Source organism: Ornithodoros turicata, chromosome 2 (genome assembly GCF_037126465.1).
Source record: "Ornithodoros turicata isolate Travis chromosome 2, ASM3712646v1, whole genome shotgun sequence".
NCBI lineage: Eukaryota > Metazoa > Arthropoda > Arachnida > Ixodida > Argasidae > Ornithodoros > Ornithodoros turicata.
In genome coordinates, this window is record NC_088202.1 from 125,916,709 (window position 1) to 125,923,016 (window position 6,308).

The following is a 6,308-nucleotide window of genomic DNA, read 5'->3' on the forward strand; positions in this document are numbered from 1 at the left end:
GTTTGATAACAACGCCCTTTGCTTCTCTCTCTGGCGGGCCCCCTAAAACAGAGTTGAACTACACGTGTAGGGAGGACGACGGTGCGAGACTGTTTTCCCCCATTACAGAGTTTTAGTGCGCCGCACGCTATCGCCTTTGCGTACGTAAAGGATAGCGTTGGTGGTTCTGCGCACGCGCAAAACATAAAGAGAGTAAAGAGAGCTTCGGGCAGTGCGCAGAAACATCACGCTATCACTTACGTACGCAAAGGTGTAGCGTGGTGGTTCGGCGTAGTGCGCGAAGAACCCTTTATGTTTTGCGCGTGCGCAGAAACCATGAACGCTACCCCTTACGGACGCAAAGGCGATAGCGTACGATGCACTAAAACTCACTATTAAGGCCCTATTCGTCGTCCGTTTGCTTCAAAAATAGAACCTAAGGACAATCGGGGCCCACAGGATCCAATGGGTCCGTTCTGGCTCCATGAAAAACACGGACGAGAAAAAACGTCAGTGTGAAACCGGCCTAAGACTGCGAGATAACCCGTTCCGTTTTTGTCAGTAAGAATAGCGAGTTCTAGTGCATCGGAAGAGTTCTACGAAAACGACACGGTAAAAGAAATTATCAAATCCAACCTTAGCAATGTGATGTCACTCGCTCCAAAGAAGGTGATTGGCTTATCATGTTTTCGGAACAGTGCCTGGGCTATTCATAATCGGGGCAACGCGAGTACGAAAATGTGTGAAACGGAATGGAAGTTATCGTGTCGTTGTTAGCCCCCTGCCTGCGAGCATTATCGTGGGTGAATGTCAGTAACTGAAGAAAATAGTCGTAAGAACACTAGTGGCGTGTCAGTAAGGACTACAAACGGCATGCAGGAGCAGCACACAACGCAAATATCATTCCTATATGTAGGACTAAGCGTCAAAGATATAACTAATAGCAGCAATGACGCATTGTCGTGGTGGAATCATTGCTCGGAATATTTCACGTTCTGTGAAAGGTAACTTCCTCAACATAAGGCACTCTTGAGACCGATATGTTTCTCCGGATAACGTGGCAAGAAAAAACATACATAACTTTGGGAAGGGGCTATATAGTACAATGTGATTTATTCATCCTGTCCGCACGTACCCTAACTGGAATAGCGGTCTGTAGCAGCCTGGGAAGATATAAAAAGATGACGTAATAAAGTGTAAGGCGTATCCGCGAGTGCTGATTTTCTTCAACACACCCAACAACACAACTGGCGACGAGGAAGCTACTTCTGTTAAGCTATGAAGCGCACACGTGGCGGAATATATCACAAGCCATACAACAACAACAAGAAAAAAAACTATTAATATAACGAAGTATATACGGCTCGTAAGCGAACGCATATGCAAACGTCTTTTGTGTATCCTTGGATGTCCATATATCCCCTTGTATCCCCACAATGATGTTAACAGTATCCGCGCGGCGCAACGAAATGGCACTCTATCCCCACGTACCTTTCGAATGCTATTTTTCGTTTCCGAGTCGGCGAAATAAAATAACGTCAACATTGCCGAAGATTTTTAAGAACGAAGAACGCCGAAGAACGTCAACATTTTATATGCATGTAATACACCGAACGGTCATGACAGTAAAGTAGCACCACAAATACAAGCTGCATTGTGTCCGTGCGACGAGAACGACCGGGTTGCCTCTAGCTGCGGAGAAGTACTCCAGAGGGACTTTTTTTTTTCGGCCCTTTTACGACACTGTTTCGGGAATTTTACAACGCCGGGTGCATCCATATGGGGAGTCGCGCAACTGTTGCACAACACCTGCAGCGCACTTAGAAAAAAGTTAAGGATGAGAAGGCCTTGCCCTTCACCGTTTTTCCTTCTTTTTCGTGTGTGCGGAACATGAAAAAGACATCGTAAATCATTAAGGAGTCAGCGAGCAGTATACTTCTGTCGCACCTGTCAACCGGACAGCTTTGGCCCTATAGGTCCATCCGTGCACAGTTTCACGTAAACTGTGCAAGATCATAAACGCAAAATTAATCTCGCTCCATACAATTACCTTACAATGTCATAGGAAGCCAAGTTTCACACGCGCGAAACCGATTACTTGGCTGCCAACATAGTGCTTTACAATGCAACGGTAGCTTGCAAGTAATTTTGGTGCCCTTCACAGGCATAATGCATACTGGTCAAGCCTGTCAGAATATCGACGGCATTAATAGTTGCACAGAAGGGCGTGCTTTGCACAGTATACTTTTTGCTCGACCTTTCAGCAAAGCGGGAAGCAAAGGCGCAATGTAGAATCTAAAACAGCACCATTATAATTTATTAATTTCCTACAGCACAATCTTTTTTCATTTCCATGTTGAGTATGTATACCATTACAACGTGTTTTCCCACCTTTGCAAACCACAAGACTTTGCTTCCTTCAATTCATAACTTCATTTTCATATTTCACATCTCATGCTTCTCGTGTAATGGGGTAGGGTACTGCTCTCAAGCGGTGAATCACAGCAGGCCATAGTCATGATTTAGTTGTTGTTGTTGTTGTTCCTTCAATTTTACCTTCGATGAACAAGACTGTGATACACTTGCGAGAACCGCTAAACCTAGAGTAATCGAGCTAAAAATATACCTCAGATACTCACCTCTGGCTGTAGCTTTGGACGACTCGCACTCATAGAAACCAGGCACACTGTCAGCATTTTTCATCCACCATGCAGTATAGAAAACAATTCGAACACCGTTCTCTGCGAGGCTTTCACGACGTCTCTCGCCCCATGGAAGACTCCACATCACACGACGGAGAACCATAATCCTGATACACATAATGCATGTCCCGTTCGTCTATACGTGTGGGCGCCAATGAGAAACTCCAACATTTATTATTCGTCGAGTAAGAAAAAGAACGCTGGAGCAAGCGCGGCGTGCCCCTGAGTGGCAATGCATGTTACAAACAGGGAGATGGCCTCACCGCGGGAAGACATGCATCATTTATCACTGTATGAACAACCCCGTATGTGTTCCTCTCTTGTATCCAGGTTTTAATTGAAATTACGTGTCGACAGCACTTCGCCTGGAGCGGACTTGAGCGCCCGCTCGAGGCCGTTCCGCCACGAACGTGTGCGCCGCTCCAATCCGAAGAACCCTATTAGGCTTACTTAAAATAATTGTACCGTCCACGCTCATCACTGGACGTTGCCCTAATGTGTTCGTGATGAATATGCCGCGAACATGGGCGTTTCTGGTGATTACAACGTGGTGCGTATGGGGACGACATTGTCTCAAAAGAAGCAGGCCAGTGCGCTTCCACCTTTTGAACTCGTTTCTCTGCTACGAGATACAGGAACATCTACAAATTTTGGAGAGTGCCGGAGGTAATAATGACCTCAGTATAGTACATAGGACTGCGTGACTCCATTTACCACATTATGACACTTATTGTGCAATCACAATATTTTTATCGCTTCGAACTTTACGCTTTGTTTTTGTCTGATCTACGAACATACAGATTAAACATCTCACCGTGGCAACCACCCATTGTGACCTCTGCATAACTCACAGGTATACGTAACAGGTAACGTAACTTTCCGCAGACTCTTTATGTAGCTTTTGTCACAAAAAAACATACAGAGCGCACCAGAATCCTGTTCCCTCACATCATCAACTTCACGCGCTGCACAGTATCTTTAACTAATCTCTTGAGCTTCCTCGTGGCACGTTTGCTCACGCCATAACTCTTACGCACACGCACCACGGAGAATTTCATCAAGTCCGGAAACAAAGCAACATTCCTATACTCGCACTCGCTCTGAGCTCGAAACATCTCACTGGTATAACACATTTATTCATTCAGGAGCACGTTCGAAGCAACAACGTCGCTCTATGATGCATTGACCATCACGCAATTATTCCTCAGCACGTACCCCATTACTCCGTAGTACGAGAGCGCACACATTATCTAGGGCGCTAGACCGTAGAGTTCTATGCCGAAATTAAAGGTGAAAGCAGAGCTGCCGCACTTTGCAACTGGAGAAAATGCGATCCAATCGGATGTCTGTACGCGGTGCTACCGTGTCCACTGCAGGAGACATCTAATTGCGCACGCACGTAATTGCAGAGATGTCAAATATGTGTCGTCTACTTCAAAAAGTTATGACACTGTCTGGGGCGGGCGTACATTGCCGGTATTTGTTAGCGTTTGTTAGCACTCGGACTGAATTCAAGATGGGTGACTGTATATAGAGATGAATGGCGCACGGTTCCAATGTAAGAGGATAAAGACTACTTGAATTTGCCTGAATTGAAAGCAAAGAAATTGGGCACACTTTCCGTCTTTACAATTTAAAACGTTGACGACACGCATGACATTTGGTTTCGAAGAATATAACTTAGGAAGTACAAGGTGTGAACACTTGTTTATATGTTTGTTTATACTTGTTTATAGTTATATATTGTTTATAGTGCATATACTTGTTTATAGTTTTTGGGTGCACACAGTATAGCAAGCTGGTAAAACACTACATGTCGACTTTCAGTTTATTTTGTGATTTCACGGCTGCACGCTTGCTCTGTGATCGCATATTCGTGTAGCATGAGTATTGCATTTCGTACCTGACATGCCTCAAACTCGTCCTCTACCAGTCTTTATAGTAATACGGCGGTACGTTTTACTAAAGCAAGATAGGCATGATTTTCTTGGTAATTTCAGAAATAGGTACGTTCGGAGTACCCTACCCATTCCACTTTCCCTCTGCAGGTAAATCAAAGAAAGGGTCCTGCAGAAAGACAACCAATTGTAGATTTATTTATTTGGCCTTTTTTAATATTTTTCCTCACTATATATAGTCTGAACGCTTTCAATGTCACATATAATAAAATGACAACATGCTTGTACGTTATATGTTGTATGGCATTTGTTATCAATTTCGTATCGAAAATCGAATCTATATGTGTGCAACGAAGAGAATGCTTATTGTGCCCTGTGCAATTTTGACACGGCATAAAAGCGCTATTATAAATCGCTTACAATAACGCTTGAATTTTACGCACATTTACTGCAGAAAGCTCTATATGTAGCGCTTTTTTCAGGCTACAGAGTATCCGACACAAAAAGCGATAATACATTCTACTCCCTTGTTTCCACTCAACAACTTAGGATATACATTGAGAATTTGCAAATGCATTCCAAATGCAGTTGAGCCTATGCGTTGCTGGGAGTCAATATTTCGTGTTTTGTTTTAAATGCCATACCATCCCATGTCATAATCACTTCTCCTTCATTTGTTGTTGTTGTTGTTAAATGCATGTATCGCACTTGATACTGCACAAATGAAATTCTGTTCATCGTTGAAATGCAAAAGTGACCCGCAAGTAATGATGATGATTGGGATTTTTTTTTTGGCGCAGCGACAACTGACCCGCAAATATCTGTTCCCGTAATTACTGTTGTATCCATCGTCATATCTACGAATTGTAAAAAAAAATAAAGCAGTAAAATAAACACTTCGCTTCCTTAGAACACTTAGTTGCGCTTGTAAAAGAACAAAGAAAGAAAAACGTATTCGAAAGAAACTACGGCCGGCCACATTTTCGTGTACGCGTTACAGCCAAATTGTTTATCCTTCACAGAAAACAAATCACAGAGTAATAATATCATTGGGTTACTAAGGATACCAGTTTCAAAATTCTGACGGGCACCAGCGCTCGGCGCAAATGTAAACATGTTCCGATTCCGCACAGTGGTATGAAGAAACTTCCACATAAATAACCTCACGCAAACAAACACAGTGATCAAAAATAGCTGTGTGCATGGAAGTTAATTTTAGACCAGAGATTTGCAGCAGAAATGTTTATTTGCCAAACACGACTGTGCGCGCGGTGTCGAAATATTAACGGCAAACTCACGTCGTACATTTCTCCTTCTTGGTGACTCGCAATGGAACACCGTTCGGAGTAACCTCCACACTCAATATAGCACGAGAAGAAAACAAGAGAGGTCAGTAGAGTGTCAGAGCCAATGTCTCAAAATACAATACGACTATTTACGTCTCGTCAGAATGTGATACACACATATCTCTTCACAAAAAGACTCACCGATTCGTCGGCTTGATGGAGAATGCGGTGATTTAAAAATGGCTACACCAGCAGAGCGCGCAGGGAACTTAAGAAATGAAACGGTAAGGTGTAGGTGCAGATCTCACCCGCTGCTCGGCTAGACTAGTTGTTACAGCATTCCCAAGCTGCCATCTTCGATCGGCGCGAAGGGCGAGTTCCGGAGTTCTAAGCATCCTGCGCTACACACTGATCGAGTATTAAAATTCTGGCGGGAAGAAAAA

At 43.7% G+C, this 6,308-nt stretch overlaps 1 protein-coding gene across 2 annotated transcripts in view; it reads right to left on the reverse strand.

The window, feature by feature from the left end:
* LOC135386066 (homeotic protein antennapedia-like) overlaps positions 1–6,308 on the reverse strand; it is a 142,498-nt gene that overhangs the window by 127,702 nt on the left and 8,488 nt on the right. Inside the window, exon 1 of one of the 2 annotated variants that reach the window (XM_064615786.1) lies at positions 6,067–6,225. The exons of the other annotated variant lie outside the window; for it this stretch is intronic. The gene's annotated coding sequence lies outside the window, so the exon portion shown is untranslated. Of the gene's footprint in view, positions 1–6,066; positions 6,226–6,308 lie in introns of those variants that run through there. 2 annotated transcript variants of the gene reach the window in all.